This window comes from Ornithodoros turicata, chromosome 1, assembly GCF_037126465.1.
Source record: "Ornithodoros turicata isolate Travis chromosome 1, ASM3712646v1, whole genome shotgun sequence".
NCBI lineage: Eukaryota > Metazoa > Arthropoda > Arachnida > Ixodida > Argasidae > Ornithodoros > Ornithodoros turicata.
In genome coordinates, this window is record NC_088201.1 from 215,582,199 (window position 1) to 215,600,232 (window position 18,034).

The window sequence follows — 18,034 nt, forward strand, 5'->3', positions numbered from 1 at the left end:
AGTAGCGCATGGAGTAGGTATAGTCATAAATTTGAATTTGTGGCCACCAACAAGGAAAAACACATAAGTAATCAATCATGCAGGTAGTCCCACACTATCACACAGAAGTGCATCGAACAGTGATAGTCACAAAAAGGTCAATTTATAGCCATAAACAAGGAAATAGTCATATCAGGTCATAAATTATGTAGGTGGTCCCATGCCATCCCATAGTAGCGCATCCAGTAGGTAAAGTCATAAAAAGTCAATCTATAGCCATAAACAAGGAAGTAGCCATAATAGGTCATAAATCATGTAGGTAGTCCCATAGCATCCATTAGTACTACAAAGAGTATGCATAGTCACAAAACAGTCATTTGATAGAGATAAACAAGGATAAAGTCATATCAGGTCATAAACCATGCAGGTAGTCCCATACCATACCACAGTAGTGCATAGAGTTGGCATAGTCATTTTATGGCTGTAAACGACGAAATATTCAAAACAGGTCATAAATCGTCCAGGTAGTCCTATACCATCCCATAGTAGTGCATAGTAGGTGTAGTCATAAAAAGTTAATTTATAACCCTAGACAAGGAAATACTCATAACAGGTAATAAATTATGCAGATAGTCCCATACTATCACATAGTAGTGCATTGAGCAGTCATAGTCACAAAAAGCTCAGTGTACGGCTGTAAAATGGAAATAGTCAAAACAGGTCATAAATCGCACACACTGTCGCATTGTAGTGAAAAGAATAAATGCAAAGTTAACCCAATAATTTAGGATTAAATTCCACGACATAAGGTTTAAAAGTGGCGGCATAAGGATTAAATCCGGCGATACAAGGACTAAAAGTGACGGAAGGAGGATTAAATTCCGCGGTATAAGGATTAAATACGACGCGAAAACCTGTAGTAGGTCGTGGTGTGAACATGATCATGTGAGGTAGATACGAACGTGCTCCAAATACAGTCGGATTTCGTTTCAACATCGCAAAACATGTTAATGTTGTACGAGCTGGGAGGGAATTGGTTTCTCCTCACACATGCCGAAACATACCTTCTGACACGAGATACACAAAAATGACGACAAAGTGTCACGTCTTACGGGAAATGACAGGAGACGGGTGAGTATGCAGAGAAAGGACCATTTTCTATTGGCCAACCCAGTGACACATGTGCAGTTTGCGCTCCGTAAACTCCTGCGGCGGTCAGTAAATTGCAATATGCTGAACTGAGTTTCCTTGGGCAGGTACTTATACTGGTACATCGAGCTCATGCAAAAAGTATCGAAGTAGGGCCAAGTTCAATACTCTGAATACGGGTCCTGTTTAGTGCTTGCACATGTACGTGTGTGTGCAGGAATGATAAAGAACGAAAACCTAAAAACATTACACAAGGGTTATGATGTTCGAGATAGTCTGTGTCTAGTCGTAATGTGTCCAAGTGGTTTATTCAAATGTTCAAAGCTGGTCGCGGTTACATAATCCATGCATAGTCGTAAAGTTACTCAAACTCAACGGACGAACACCCATTCGACCCAAGGCAACACGAATGGGTGCATGGTCCATGCAAGCTCTATGGAAGTCGTAGCTAGCACAGTGAAGCAACACGTTTTTGCTCTCTTCTGCTTCTACGCATATGGCGGTCTGCTCCTAAGGTGAATTGGAGAAGTTCACATTATTGGAGAAGTTCACAGACCCAAAACGCCCAGTCGCACGGCCATTGGCTTTGCTAGCTTGATTCCTCCATGCCTAATGGAACTGTTTGTGCCAATAACATGAAGTAATTGACCACATAGTTTTGTTACAGACGACAGCTGCGGAATTCGATGAACATGACCAGAATCTGCTTTTAGAAGCTGGGGTAAGTACAGCGAATAACATTTGTGTCAATTCAGGAAAGATTTTTATGTTTAATGGACAGCGTGCAGTATTGAGTGATGTTGAGAAGTTTTCCATGCGTGCCAATTAAGAAATGTAATCCAGCAATGCATTGTAGCTTAGTTCTTCGGGAGGTAAACGACACAAATGACAGAACAGAGGGGAGGGGGCGCACGAACGCTCCAGGAGCAAACGAAGGTTGCATGTGCGAGTGCAAATAAACATTGTTCATAGTGGAGCATTCATCTTGCTCTGTGCGTCATTTGTGTCGTTGCCCAAGGACAAAAAACTGGATCAGCACCAACAGGTCTATATCGCATCTTCACATCATGTTCAGTGCCACAATACTGTTGAGATGAAGGTGACTTGTCTCTATGAAATATTGCCTACGATTTACTGGAAATATGAGAAAATGCAGTTTGTTTCATGAATACCAAATCATCATCACCAGCAGCAGAAGCAATGTCTTCAGCGCCCACAGACAAGGGGCGACTCATTAGACACCAACTGGTTCTTAGGTAGCCGCCCCGGAGCGCGAATGTTTTCAGTCAGCACTCACTTAACTCGCTACAAGCGTCACTCGCACACCAGGAGCGTGAGACTCCAATCTCTTTTTCTCTCTACCGTCACTGCGTTACGTGAAAGCAGACGACAAGCGCCCGTGGGGATGACATTTGCTGTGACATACTTCCTGCTCAGAGCCGGCAGGACGGCCTCCAAAGCGTGGGCTCGGTAGCAAAAGACGGACTTACTATGTTGGCCTACGCACCCTTTAGGAGAAAGTGTACTATTTTTATAACTATTATCATGCTTTTCCATTAGTGGGCAACGTACACATAGGTATCGGAGGTTATTTGCGCGAAGTGTAGTGCATTATTGGAGACACAATCACGCCATGCAGCCCTCCTCATAGTAAACAACTCCTATAACGTTAGTTACGAATTCGAATATTTTCCATTCCATTCGCGTTTGAGAGAGGAAGTCCTCACAACTGCAGTTGTCCCTTCCGAGGTTACTATAGTTACAAACTAAGCCAATATGTCCAGCTGTGCATTGGATGAGCAGAAGGCCGGAAGGGGCATCTGTGAGCAAGGAACGTAGCACTGCAAATCTATTTTCGCTGTTTATTGGACGCTCCGGGTGTCTCATACCCCCGATTTGGGTACGCCAAGAGAGAGGCTCCTACTCGCGTCCATGGCACCAACAGGGGGTCTTTGGAATCGTCAAGAGCAATTGGCTGACGTGCACGACCTTGTACAAGCCCATACTTGTGTGGAATCAGCAGGTCTGAAATCTACAGATCCTGCAATAACGTTTCTTCCGATTAGTAGACACGTATGGCGCGGTACCCAGCACGTGTCTATTAGTCGATTATTAGTCGACTATTAGTACGTGCCTATTAGTCAACACAGGCTGTACTGACGGAACTTTTCCATGTATTTCCCAGCAGATGTAACCGACAAATGTCGACCCAGAGGGCATACCAATCCTGCTGTCTCCCTCTCCTTCCCATTGTCCTCCTTCCATTTGTCAATGCATCGTGCGCCGCTCACAGCCCATAGCCCCGTTGGCGGCGCTAACACGCAATGTATAATAAACAAAACTCTGTAGTTGGGCACGACAAAAGGTCGTAACGTAAACAAGCACACACAAGCTCAGACTGGCAGAAACGATTTAGTTATGCGTACACTCCATTCCTCTACGCACACTTAGAAACTTGATCGCACCAAAATAGCTCCCCGCAAGGAGCGCCGGCTTTGGCTGGTGTTGAATCAGTGGCGTCCCACGGACACCAACCCCCCGTCCCAAGTACCGTGCCGAGGGGATTTAAGGTGAAGGGTAGAAACCTTGAACGGTGGCGGTTCAAAAAATCAGAGGGGAACATATTTGTCACCCTGTCGCCCTATTAGAAGTTAATGGCCAAGTATGTGAAAGCCTGGAAGAACTGGCTAGCGCTCTTTGGAAGCACTCTGAAAGCATTTCAAGCTCTTTCCAGTATAGTAAACAGTTTCCTAAAGTTAAAGATAAAGGGAAGAGAGAGTAAGGGGAGTGTTTCCACCACCGATCATCAAACTTGATAGCTACCATCTTCCTGTTCCGTCTGTACACAAATTTCTTCGTATCGTATTCGACAAAAAGCTCACATTTCTTCCTCACGTAAAACGCTTGAAGCTTAAATGTATAAATTCTCTCAATTTACTAAAAATTTTGGCACACAGGTCTTGGGGTGCAGATACGAAAATGCTGCACGGGGTGTACACTTAGCTCAATTATGGGAGCATTGTGCACGGCTGAGGTGAGATAATAAAAGAAAAAAAGAGGTGGCGGAAAGTGACATTGGAACGATAATGTGACATAGACTATGTTTTCTAGTGTTAGATGATGGCAGCCTTAAAGCGGGCAGGGTCTTGGATGAAAACGAGCGACTCCGGCAGGTGATTCTAGTCCGGAATTGTCATAGGAAAGGAGGAGTATATGAAAGAATTAGAACGACATTGTGGGGGCATAATCTTGTGAACGTGGTAGTGACGCGCAGAAACGTATTCCGCAGCAGGGAAAAGACGATCAGTGTTTCTGTTATAGAATAACTTATGGAAAAGACACAGACGGGAGACTTCCCCTATCATCCCCTTTAGTGTTGTATTTCATTTCTTGGAAGACGTCGGAATTCTTATCCTTTTGTAGTTTTAGAATGATGCTTTTTATAGATCCATGGCATATTTTCTCTATATGGTCTCTTTTAACGAGCCCATTCTTATCGTCGCTGTGGCACATTATGACCATAGTTGTCAATGTGCCAAAAAACTCGAATCACCATAATCATCATCATCAACAAAATAGCTACTGTTGGTCTTGACCCCAAGCTCGCACATCAGTGATCCCTCACCTTGCCTGCAAGCTTTCCTACTTGTATGTTTTCTTATCTGTTTGTGCCTGCTTAAAATTGGTATCTTCCTGTTTTTCAGCGGTGTTCATATAAAGCAGTGCCGAACATGAATGTGGGACGACATCTGGTACGGTACTTTCGAAAAATATCTGGTTGAGTAAGTGTAAGTAGTACCTGTGTGAATAGAGTACTAAAAAATCACTGCTAAAATAAACGAAAAGGATTACTAAAGAAAAGTAAAAAGTACACTGACTATGAAGGCTTGTCTTACGTTCCCCCCTACATTACTTAGGGACTTTAGGGTTTGTATGTATGTGTTCTTTCTATGCGTTCCAGCCTCAGAACATCGATTGTCATCATATTTAATCCCCATCCACGCTGAGAAGGGTTGATCCAACACTCGTTTTCCGCATGCCACGAAATACCTTTCGTCAAGATGCTCCAGGCTCCCCATTGGAGCCCATTTTGCCCATATTGCTCCAATATTTCCGTGATAATGCCAACGGGGAGTCCGTGTAATAATAAAGCATTATCCAGTATAGTATGTACCACTCATATTGCGTATCTCTTCATTTTACTTTTTCATTTTTGCATATCTTCTTATTGGTCCACGCTGCATAGAGTTACATAAGCAACACTGCATCGCCCTAAAAACGAAGAACAGGTGGTGCGCCCGTCTTGCTGAAGGACCCTGGCAGTCGTATTGCGAATTATATAGGATGGGAGAAGCGAAAGTTTGCCCATATCACATATTAATTCATCGAGAGCGGCTCTTTGTGACTCTTACAGCTCAGCGGCGTAAGTGCTTGAAACAAGTTGACTCTCCCAGGTGCTGTCAGTGCGGTGCTCTAGCAGATCTACAGCACATCCTTCTTCACCGCGCAGGGGCACTAGCTTATGTTGGTGCTTGGTGAGTGGCGCCACCAGGAACCCGAGTCCTCAGTCCCAAGGTGTTCTTCGTACCATGCTAAGGTGATGAAAGGCAAAAGGGGAGAGGACTTGGACGATGGTTGTCTGATTGATGGTCAAGCTCTGGCCGAAGAGTTGTCAAAACTCCGTGACCTTCCGTATGACCCTCCGTGACATTCCTCATACTTTCGTATGAGTATGAACTACGGGTGACTTCAAGGACCACATGCTTGATCAAATCTGCATGGGTAGATTTTCTTGTCATCTGAGATCGTGGCCGCGAAGCAACTACTGCCCAAACCATTAAGGACTGTATCGAAAGAATTCACTTCAAAGTACATTGTATTGACGTCTCCAGACAAAGAGAAAGACAAAAACGTGCCACTGGGAAAAATTCATCCGTTTTCATTAAGAAAGGAATGGCATCACTGTCTAAGAACATTACTGAAATCAAACGTATAGGATCCGCTGGCCTGGTCCTAAAATGTACAAATGAAAAAAGACAATGAACACATCCTAAAGGCACATGAGGTGATGGGACAGAATATTTCAGCTTCTCCGCACAAAACATTGAATACTTGCTGGGGCGTCATCAAAGTTTCAGAGCTGATTGACGTACCTGTAGAAGAGATCCTTGAAACTTGAAAGATCGGGACGTCATAAATGTTCGCAAAATGAAGATTCGTAAGAATGGTGAATATATTAGCACAAGCAACATCGTACAAACCTTGACAAACCTACGTTACCTGGTAAGTTAAAATTATGGTACCTTTCAGCAAATGTGCGGCTGTACATTCCAAATCTTTGCTCTGCTTTCGTTGTAATCGATACGGGCACGCTGGTGACGCATGTCGGGGCTCTCCTTGTTGTGCACGGTGGTGCCAGGCAGGCCGTGACACAAAGGAGTGCAAGGGGGCTGACCGCTGCGTCAATTGCTCAAGTGAGCACCCCTCATATTCAAGATCTTGTCCAAAGTGGAAATATAAGAAGGAGATTCTACTTGTCAAGGTCAAGCAAAACATAAGTTATCCGGAAGCAAGAAAAAAGTATCACCATATTTATTTGAGAAATCTTTCGCAGTTACAGTTAAAGGAAAACCACAACAGGTCACCAAACACACACACAAACCTGCATGGGTACACTGAAGTACACACAAGTACATTAGCGATCACGGAGGAAAACAAGGGTATCGAAGATCCACCCCAACTCCACTAACTTCTGAGGCGTCACTGTCATCGACTCCACTCTTGTCGGCGCCACCTACGGAAATGACTTCATTGGAGTGCGATGATGATACGAGCTCGGAAGGCTCTTTTGCGAGCACGAGCTGTCAGTCTAAGGGGAAGGCAGAGTGTAATCTTTTGAGGAGTTGCTCACTCCCTGATGTATCGGCAAAGGAACTGGCGGCCGCTCGGAAAAAAAGTTCTGAGACCGCTCATAATGGCCCAAAAAAGAAATATATTCAAGCTTATTTGAACAGCACACTCTTCACCAAAATGCAGACACGTGTTGCACATATCTTTTTCGTTTTCTGTGTTATGGCGATTCTGCAGTGGAATTGTCGTGAGCTTTTCACGAATCTTGACGATGTAAATTATCTTCAGACAGGAAAGATGTGTTCTCTTTCGCAATACAGGCGACCTAACTGACCCGAGGGGGCCATACACTCAGCCGGAGGAACCTGTTCCGAAAAGCTCGTGTCGATGGAACGCGTACGTACATCTGGAGGTGTTGCTGTCCTTGCATGGAAAAACCTCCCTTCAAAGCATTTCCCACTGAAAACAACACTCGGGGCTGTTGCTGTTCAAATATGTCTTCATGATGTCCTAACTGTTCGTTGTTTATACCTTCCACCATCGGCTGTGATAGGTCGAAACACCCTAGAGACTTTAATAGATCAACTGCCACCACCTTTCCTTTTACTGGCAGATTTCAATGCCCATAACTACCTGTGGGGCAGCAGGACAACTGACGGACGTGGCAAAATGATAGAAACGGTGCTACTTTCAAGACAAATGTGCCTCCCGAATCCAGGAACTGCGACATACGTCAACAGTACATCACAGTCCTTCTCAGCAATTGACATTTCCTTTTGTTGCCCATCCTTGTTCCAAAACATCAGGTTGGCAGTTGAGAGCAACCCTCGGGGCATTGAACATTTCTCAATAGTCTTAACGTTAAGCCAAGGACACACTAATTTAAGCACACGTCCATCCAGGGGGATAGCATCAGACGCAAACTGGAGCCTCTTTCATGAGATAGCACGGATCTTCACGTCCAGGTTTTAGGAACCGGAGTTGACGAAGCAAATACCCTTATCATAAACACCATAATTAGCTCTGCCACCGAGTCTATCCCACATACTTCCGGTTGCCTCCACAAGCGGCCAACGCATCGGTGGAAAATAAACGTCAATCTTCTAGAAAAAAACAAAATCGAGCATGGGGCATATTCAGAAGATACCCGAAATCGTCAAACCTGATTGCGTTAAAAAACAGCAAGGAGGGTGAGCACGTCGAAAAGCTATGCGCGAGTCTTGGAAAGCTCTATATCATCTTTAAATTCTAATACGCCATCCAAGTTTGTGTGTGACAGACTGAAGAAATCAAGGGCGATTATGCTAACTTTTCCACTCCTCTTTTACAAGTCAACGGTGCTATCTGTCAGAGCCTCGAAGAACAGGCCAACGCACTTGGCGAGCATTTTCAAAGTATATCAAGCTCCTTACTTTATAGTAAGGTGTTTTTGAAAATCGAAGAAGCTGCTTAGAAACACAGCATAATTAATAATACTGCTGACAATTTTTCGTAAAATGAACCTTTCACCATGGTAGAATTGTCGAGAGCATTATCATCTAAGCACACAGCACCAGGTCCAGATCGCGTCACATATGCTATGTTACAACATTTATCTCAGACGTCAAAAGAAGGGTTACTTGACTCCTGGTATGGAAGGAGGGTAATCTTCCTTCACACTGGAAAGCAGCAACAATAATCCCATTTCTGCAACGGGGAAAGGATCGTTCCTATCCCACTATTGCTCTCACAAGTTGTCTAGGAAAAGCTTTCGAGAGGATGGTAAACAACCTCCTTTTTATATTATTTCGAGGAAAATCAGTGTCTCAGCCAGTACCAGTCTGGCTTCCGAGCTGCGTGCCAACCGTTGATCATCTTGTTGCGTTAGAGACAACTATAAGGGAAGCATTCGTCAGCAGCATTGTGTGTCGGTATTCTTTCATTTAGAAAAGGCCTACGACACCTAATGGCGATATGGAATTCTGCGTGACCTGTATTCATTTGGAATACGTGGCAGTCTTCTACACTGCATTGCAGATTCCCTCCGGGGATGAACTTTCAGAGTTCAGTTGGGCAATACACTATCACGTCCTTTCATTGAGGAGAACGTGTTCCTCAGGGATCCGTTTTAAGCGTTACACTTTTTATTGTAAAGATGAACTCTATACCGTCAGTCACATATTCACTATATGTAGAAGACATTCAGATATCTCATTCATCGTGTAACCTGGCTATATGTGAGCGTCAACTACAGTTATTAGTCAGATGTTCCCATAAGAATGGCTTTAAATTCTCCCATGAAAAGACTGTTTGCGTAATAACATATATATATATATATATATATATATATATATATATATATATATATATAAATAAAATCATCAAACCTGCTAAAAGTACTCTAGCACCAATCTTCAGGTGGAGATCGGAAATCGCTGCATCGGATATATTCCTCCACTGTCCTTTCAAGGCTGGACTATGCATGTGCAGTATACGGATCTGCGCGACCATCTACCCTGAAAATGTTAGTTCCCTTACATCACCAGAGACTGCGTCTGACCCTTGGAGCTTTCCGAACATCTATCCGTGGAAAGTCTCTATGTAGAATGGAATGAGTGGTCCTTAGAAAGGCGCCGGTTTTATTTTACCACTTCATATGCATGAAGAAATTACTTACACATGCTAACTTAAGAAAATGCTGACTTAAAAATAAGCACCATCCCGCATTTCGATGTGTTAAGGATGAAGTGTTAAGGAGACACACTTCCTACAGCTCTTCCTGAGCAAACCATCTACTCTACCCCCATTTGACATGCGTATGTCACAAATCATTGTGGATTACAGTTTTTCTCACTGCAGTTCTATGATTAGAGAAACCAGCAAAAAAATTCCTCTATGGCAACCTCCTCCGAAATGCGACAGGTCTCTAACAAAGTTTAAGAAACATGATACACCCAGGACCGTCCTACTCCAAGAATTTGAAACACTAAAGGAAAGCTACGGAAACCATGTGGAGATTTACACAGATGGTTCAAAGACAGACTCTGGTGTTTCATGTGCAATGGTTTCTCAAACAGGTACAAGATCTCGCCGCTTGGAAAATGTCGCTTCCATCTTCACAGTAGAAATTCATGCTGTTATTTTAGCTTTCAACTACATCATGCAACATTACATCAAATATTCAGTGATATACACAGACTCGCTATATGTGGCATTCGTACAACAAAAATATCATTGTTCATCATGCAACGTACCTAGCAAGTACGGTGACCAATAGATCCAATGAATAATATTATTTGCTGGGAGCTAGCCATGTCGGTATACCTGGCAATGAACAGGCTGACACAGCTGTTGTAATAGCCTTTTCTGGTGATATAACTCTTTCTGACGTTCCTTGTCAGGACATTAAGGCTGTCCTGAAGAAAGCGATAAATAAAACAAGGCAGCAGCACTGGGACAAACAGAGCAGCAACAAACTTTGATTAAAAGCCGCATAAGGAGCCCGACACTGTCTTTTGACAGTCGTCTGCACGAGGTGATTTCATCACGAAGGCCGGCCTCGGTGGCTCAGCCGGTAGCGTGTTCGCCTACTGATCCCGAGATCGCGGGTTCGAACCGTCCGAGGAGATGGCAACTTGGTGGAAGGGTACAAGTTGTTCAGACACGCCATCTTCCGCCGTTAAAAATGGACGTTAAATGTGGTGTGTCGAGATTTCAGCGCACGTTAAAAACCCTCAGGTGATCGATGGAAGAGACAGGGCGCTGTCAACATGGTGCATGATCAAGGAGGTGAACCCAGACAGGGATGAAGAGACGGCGGAACAAATTCTCAAACACAGCAAAAACTTTAATGCACCTGTTCCCTATATATCCAAAAACCTCTGGAGACGAGGAACAGGAAGTAAGGTAATCTGGTATTATTTCTTCCCTGTTCAATGCTTCTGTCTCCAAAAGTTGCATCCACCATATCAAGTTTAGTTTGTCACGCCAGTGCTTCTAGGTTACGCTCTGCGGGGTTCGATGATTGTATAATTTCTTCTAGAGCCTTATTGTTATTTCGCAAGCTATTTCACCGCACACCTTGTTCTGCGATTGATCGGTTTCCTTTTCCCGTTATTCCCTACCACCACTCTGTTTCGCACAACATATATGCTGTTGCCAAAAATTTTGGTACTCAAGATTGTTTTTTCGAACGCTTTTAAACTTAGTAGATTAACGCCTTTTTCTTCTGTTTTCACTGGTTTCCCCATAAAACATCGTAACCCGTTTGTTCCCTGCAATCACTCGGTTGTATACTCCATTCCACTGGAATGCGGTTTTTGTTATGTAGGCCAAACCGGTCGCCGTTTGAATAACCGTCTACGGGAACATTGCCTCAATGCTAAAAACATGGGCCTTGTATCAAGTGAACTCATCCAGCACCTTCGTGAATGTAACAGTTGTAAACCTGTTCTCCGTGAAACCAGGGTACTATGGAAAGAAAACAATGTTTGGCGAAGGTTGTTGAGCAAGTCGGTAGAGATTGCTGCACGTGGCAATTGTGTGAGTAAGCCATCCTTACTTCCTGTTCCTCCTCTCCGGAGGTTTTTGGATATATAGGCCACAGGTGCATTAAAGTTTTTGCTGTGTTCGAGAATTTGTTGTGTCGTCTCTTCATCCCTGTCTCGGGATCACCTCCTTAACCCTCAGGTGGGCAAAAGCAATCCATAGACCAGACCACTGCGGCGTCGCTCATGATCCAGTTGTCACGCGACGTAAAGCCCCGAATTATTATTATTATTATCACGACTAAGGCTTGGACACACCCACATCACGCATGGTTTCTTCCTCGTAGAGAGTAGCCGCCACCAGTGTACACACTGTGGGAAACTACTCTCTGTACTTCACATTCTTATCACGAGCTTACTACATGAGTCCTGTCGCCAACGCTATTTTCATGAGTTTTATCAACAGAATTCACCTCTCCACCCATCCCTCCTACTGGTCGATGAGCCTTGGTTGCCATTTTTAAGGATTCAAAACTTTTTAGAGATATTGTCTGCCTATCAGCTGTATAGTGTTATACACGTTTTTTACCACATCAGATCATGGTTTGTGTCGCATTGCTCAAAGCATATCGTTTTAGTATAGTCATTTGATCTTTAACTAGTCATAATTTTCACCAGTTTTAGCGCACTATAGCCTCAGTTGCTTGTGCATCATAAAACACAAATCATCATCATCATCATCATGATAGTCCGTTTAAATGTCAAAGCGCACTGCTTGGGTGGGTTTCATTGGGTGTGTATATTGAGCGTGGAATCTGAACGATCGATACGGATTTGTACCAGGACAACTTGAGTTGACTGAACTTCCTCAAATGCCATTTGCGGGCGACAGAACGAACATACGGAGTTACACGCTAAATAACACGAATTGTCGCAACTTCCGACCATCGGTTGCGAATTAAGTCATAAGGGTTGGCAGTTCTCTGCGTGCTGTGATTCTGGGTAAATATTGAAACTTTCAAATCTTCGACAATCAGGCTTTGTACTCTTCTTCAGTCACTTTATGCATATGTGGATGAAAAGGTGTGAAGTAAATGGTCGGAAGTTGCGACTGTTCTTCAGTATATTGGTTCGTATGTTACTTCTATCGCCTGCAAATAATGTGTACCAACCGGCCCAGCTGTTTCTGCTTCCTTAAATGTGTCTTCCCATACAAGGCGGGAGGCGGCTTCGTGGATGGCCTCGTTTTTCCTTCCTGTAGCAAGGGTGCCAACGCCATTATCTACGAATCTTTGAAGTTACCTGTAGTGTCTGTGCAAACTCCGAGAGTCATTATTTATTGGTCTGTATCCTCCTGTTATATTTATTTGGTACAAGGTGCATCATTGATGGAGGAAACTGTGGGCGAATTGCCGAATGGCTAACCTGGCTCGCAGATGTTTAAACAGAGCTGCTCGTCACTAATACTCGTATTCCTATAGAGATATAGCAGTAGATTTTCGCAACTGTGTTCTTCACTAATGTGCTTGTCTCGCAATCAGTATGACAGGGCTTGCCTGTTTCCTTCTGTTCCTGGTCTGCGGTAGACTCGGAGAGTCAGCGAACCCAGGTATAGAGCCATTCAAGATTAGCGGGGAAAAGTTCAGTAAGTACACACACCTCAAAGCAGTATGTATTTCTCTGCCCATCGCTACACAGTAACGTTGATACGTTTCAGGGTAGTGGTCCCCTGTTCAGCAATTCACACTTACGATGTATAAAACTATGAGTTGAGAACCAGGTATTGAGTTTTATACCTTGTAGGATGTCCTGGTAGGAGGATCATTGTGAGGGCAAACATGGGCATCGTAAATGTCTGGAAAATCTGCATGGATGTACGCATAGGTGGATATCGGTATATTAGAAAACGTATCCCTTCGCAAAGGTATGCACGTGTATGATTAAACTATACGTTCGTGAACGTATATTAATCACAGTTATCATCGTTCAGGATAGATAACTTTATGAAGGTATGTGTGCATACACACACCTTCATAATCACCCAGGTGTGCATCACATACCTTCATAATCACCCAGGTGTGCATACATATACGTTCAGGTATCACCCGAAGGTACAAAATGGTATAAAGGATAAGGGATGTATAAAGGATAAAAAGCATGCTACAGAGACAGCATACACACTTAAAACGGGATTCCGCAACAAAATCACCACAAAGGTTGTGGTAAATGTAATAATGGTACCGTGATGTTACACGTAAGGTTAGTCTGCGCAGTGTGGCAACATGTTGCACGTGCCGCAGGGTAGGACTGCAGATAATTTGGACCACCTGTTTTTTTTTTTTTTTTTTTTTACGTGCGCCGGAAATCTCCGACACACGGTGCTGGAAGCAATGTTAACTGTACTGAGGTAGTCCCAAGAGAACTTGTCGATTTGAAAGCCTACCGCTTCGGCGACATCTTTATAGAAGCCAACGGCTGGGTTCTTCTTAGGCAAGATCGCTGTTGTAGCTATCCATGGCAGCAAGTATGCGGCTCCCAGTGACTGCAACGCTTCCCGGAAGTGACCGTTCTTCTCACTTCGGAACATAAAGCGGTGAACGACTGGCTTCACTGCCACATTCACCAGCTGGAAGCCACCTTGCAGCCTTGAGTGGAAAATATTTGTGCCCGACTAAGCTACCGAGGACGGCATGGTAAATGACGATGAGGCATCAGCTGGAGGTTCCCGCTCTTGCACATCTGACCATCAGCTCTTCGACAGCAGCTGATCCAGGTAATCGTACCAGAGTAAAACGCTGCTCCCGCACAAACCCTCACGTATTGTCGTTATTCTTAACTAGCACCGCGGCTGTTACATCTTCGTTTTCTACTGTAACAGCCTATATGTGATGCTGTAGCTAAGGAATAACCACAGTACGTTAGGGTTCGTGAGGGAGCAGCGTTTTACTCTGGTACGATTAGCTCGATCAGCTCCTGTCGAACAACTGATGGTCTGATGCGCCAGAGCGCGAGCCTCCAGCTGATGCCGCAGTCGTCGTCATCAATGTGGTGGATGACGACGACTGAGGCATCAGCTAGAGGCTCTTGGGTGACGTCACGGTATCCTCCTCCGGACGAACCGCCGTAGCATGGGGCTCTTCGCTTTGCTCTTCTCATCATTTACAAAATAATTACTGGCGCGAAAATGAATGCGAGTGCTGTTTTCGGTATCCAGGATGTGGTTCGTGTTCGCGAAGATATGCGAGACCGATAAATACCAAGAAACCAGTGGCTGTGTTACATAGGAAACACGTGACACTTGGGCGTGTCATCTGGGCCACTCGATAAAAGTCACGTTCAGGGAAGTCTCGGATTTGACGGCGATTGCACGCATGAAAACGGGGGAAGTGCCCGGCCGTTCGCTTTCACGTTGGCCCTCAATCCTGTGTTCTCCAGCGTTAGCCGAACATTAAAAGCATTGATTGCTGGACTAGTCGGTACATGACTCCACTGGATCTAAGCGCAGCTAAAAGCCGATATATAGCCTTGCACAGAGGCGCAGTCGCACCTTCCTGCTGTCTTCCAGCTATAAACCCAGTTGAAAGTAACGACTGTCCTGTCGTTGTTTCTCTCTGGTAAGTCTCGCCCTAACCACGTTTAGATCTAGTGTAGCCAGAACCTGCCCTGGAAGTTGGAATTCTTGGAACTCCAAGGCGACGGCGAAGGCTACGAGCAAACAGGATACGTGAGGCATTTAATGAAGTTACGGAATGGGGCGATGGAAAGATACTGCTCTCCTGAGGAGTACGCTGGCTGTAGGGATACCTGGCAGGTGCAAGAGACATGTAAAGTGAATAAGGGGGGAATCGTACGACGAACACAGTCATAATTTATGTGATCAATTTCAGGGCGATCAAAAAAGTTTTGAGGGTACTGTATGTGACGAAGGTGTCCCAATATAGTCAAAAGGCTTGAAATATTCATGTGGGACATCGAGAACACAAGAAGGTATTTTCTTAATTTGCAATATGGGAACAACGCCGGCAATACCGTAGTCCAATCTGGACACACCAATACTGGACCCGCTTTCATTTGAAACTTGGGCCAATATTGGCATGCAAGCTACCCAATATTGGAGTGCTGTCTGTGGAGGCTCAACAATTGCGGTTTGATCTGTGCTTCATCCGCTACTTTTTCGCCTGTAGTATTGCACGAAAACCTCACCTGAGAAAACCCAATCAAAAAACGACATAAGAAAAAATCGAGATGTTAACATCATGCTGTAAAATGGGACATTGATGTCCTGATGTGATAGCATGGCCACTAGGTGTGGTTGGTGGACCACCAAACCTGGGTGGTGGACCACTAGGTGCGGTTGGTGGACCACCAGACCCGGGTGGCGGACCACCACATCTTTGGCGGGATTTTCAATCGCGTAGGCTCTGATGATTTGATGTCACGCCAGTTGTCTGCATGACTTCTTTTTCTTCCCACATATCTCCCATCCCACCATCGGACTTTGCTGTCCTCAAGAACATGCCCGAGCATGCAGGTGTACATATGCAAACGGACCAACTGTTCGCGCGCGCGTAGGGTCGTTCCAAATCGTATTCTAGGTCACACGGCAGAAACTAACGCGAAAGGGTACAAACGTCCTTTTAGTCCTTTTTTTTTGTAAGAGCACACTCTTTTTACAAGCACACATTCTTCCAACGTACTTATTATCAAAAAACTCAAATACAAGCTCCTTGCAGCGTTAATAGACACTTGCTAGCGCTGTGTTTTACAGTGACACTTGCGTTTTTGTGAATCGTGTTGTTCCAATGAGCAGGTAATATATAATCAGACAGCCAATTATCTTCTTAAATAATTATCTTAAAGCGAGCTGCATTTGACAACCTCTGTAACAATCATGTTCCTCGACGGCTTCTGTACACGAACGCAGTCTGCTCACTGAGATCTCGGAATATCAATTCAATATGTCGCGATATCAGATACAAAACAGCCCAAATTTACTTGAAATACTGCTCATATCCGTTGAGATGTAATAAAAACGTTAGTGGACAGCATCTGGCTCTCGCAAGAGCCAGGATGTAGCGAGCGCTTTCACAGGGCCTTAAATATATACCAGATTAAGAATTACTTACATGTAATGTGAATCATCAAATGCTATCCATATCGGGTGCGTATCTTTTGGTCTCTTAGCGAAAACACTCAAACACTTGCGTGCAGCCGAAAAAATCTGAAAGTCGTTGGGTCCCTTGATGCCAGTTATCGTGGGCGACGGTGTGTTGTCTTTGTCGAACTCGATGCGCGAAAACACTAAAGATTATTCCTACTTACTTGACTAATATGACATTAACCAACGTTGAGCGGATATTACATGATGTAGACACGGATTAAAAGAGACTGAAACGGTTTGCAGCAGCGGACGTTCCAACAGTTATGCATGCACGCCAGCGTAATGACATTCAAATATTACAAAGATGGTTGCGCATGCGCGACTCGTGCAACACGACAACCTCAGAATATCAAAGCTGGCTCCAAGAACACTAGGGATAGCGTCAAGCATAAACATCAAAACTAAAACAAGAAACCAAAACGTCAACCTGTCGCGAAGACATCAGAGCGGACGTTTGATTTTTCTGATGTCACACCAGCGTGTTCCCAACACATCACACAGGGCACATTCGGAATTTCTAATGTCACATCAGAGTGTTTCGAAGACATCAGGAAAGACATCACCATTTTTTGATGTCACATCAACATACTTCAAAAACATCATAAATTTCTGGTGTCTTGATGTCGTTTTTTGACCGGACAACATCATTTTGGTCAAGGGTAAAACTTTCTAAAAGCGATAAAACCGCAGTGCAGGGGACACGGACAGTCACATGCACAGACGAAGCTCTGAAAAGAAACTAATACTTAAGGCGTCTTCGTTGTCTCCAAGCTCAGACATTTATTCCTTCCTGCTAATTATGCCCTTGTGCATACGCATCCGCAGATGGCGTTGAGGTACATGGACCTAGCCCTTACTTAAAAGTCAGTTCTGATTTTTATCTGACCTGATCACAACTTCCAGATCTGTTTTTGATTAGGAATTGGGACATTTCCAGATCTGGCTTTCTTGTCAGGCCAGATCTGGAAATGTCCCAATTCCTGATCTGTCTGGTATCTGGCCTGATTAATATGCCAGATCTGTTATGTGTCAGGCCAGATCTGGAAATGTCCCAATTCCTGATCTGTCTGGTATCTGGCCTGACTAGATCTGCTTGCATATCAGGCCAGATCTGACTGCAAACAGTGTCCCACATAAAATAGTCACAAAGATGTAAAGAAGGTGGATATCACACCACAAAGGTAGAAAACAGCATATGTATGTTGTTTTCTACTTTTGCACTGTGGTACCACTTTTTGAAACCATTGTGCATTTCAGTAGGACACACTGTGTGCGGCCAGATCTGGCCTTATATAGTTATTGCAGTTGTGTTGTAGGTCGCAGTACTTTTCTCTTATACCTCATTATTTAATTTGGAAAGACATACCAGCTAACACATGAACTTGTGCATTAAGGGCCAGAACTTGTGCATTGTAAATAATTGCTTTGC